Genomic DNA, 511 nt, shown 5'->3' with positions numbered 1-511 from the left:
ATAAATATATATATATATATATATATATATATATATATATATATATATATATATACACTATATTTATTAACAGATCCTATAATGAAATTTTCTTAAAACTATTCACGGCGATTAAATCTAATATTTGTTCTTTCAGCTCATGGTGAAAGAACCTGGAAATCAATTGGTGTTATTTCAGCTGCCTCATTCCTAAATATTAATGGAATAAAAACGTTTTCTATCTACCAGTCACTATAGAAAACGTTTTCGGCTCTGACTAAGCGGTAACAGTTTTAAGTATATTCTGGCGATAATCAGATCAACTGTCCTTCTAATTCAACACTAACTCTCCTTTTCTCTAAGATAATAATAACCTTACCTTTAATTAACTCTGCATACGATTAAGGACTCTAAAGGAACGACTTTAAGACGATGAAAAACCACGGAGACCAATCGACCACCCGTTACCAAAGCTTCCTCGTTACTGACTGGAGGAATGTCTCTTCCACACTATTTGTAACTTAGCAGTCAA

General features: G+C 31.5%; 1 protein-coding gene across 1 annotated transcript in view; it reads right to left on the bottom strand.

Annotated features, from left to right (window-relative positions):
• Positions 1–511, bottom strand: part of LOC125046875 (pirin-like) — a 14,569-nt gene extending 14,058 nt beyond the window's left edge. The window contains exon 1 of the mRNA XM_047644873.1: positions 359–511. The gene's annotated coding sequence lies outside the window, so the exon portion shown is untranslated. The remainder of the gene's footprint in view (positions 1–358) is intronic.

Source organism: Penaeus chinensis, chromosome 39 (assembly GCF_019202785.1).
Source record: "Penaeus chinensis breed Huanghai No. 1 chromosome 39, ASM1920278v2, whole genome shotgun sequence".
Lineage (NCBI taxonomy): Eukaryota > Metazoa > Arthropoda > Malacostraca > Decapoda > Penaeidae > Penaeus > Penaeus chinensis.
This window is presented reverse-complemented; position numbering and strand designations above follow the sequence as displayed.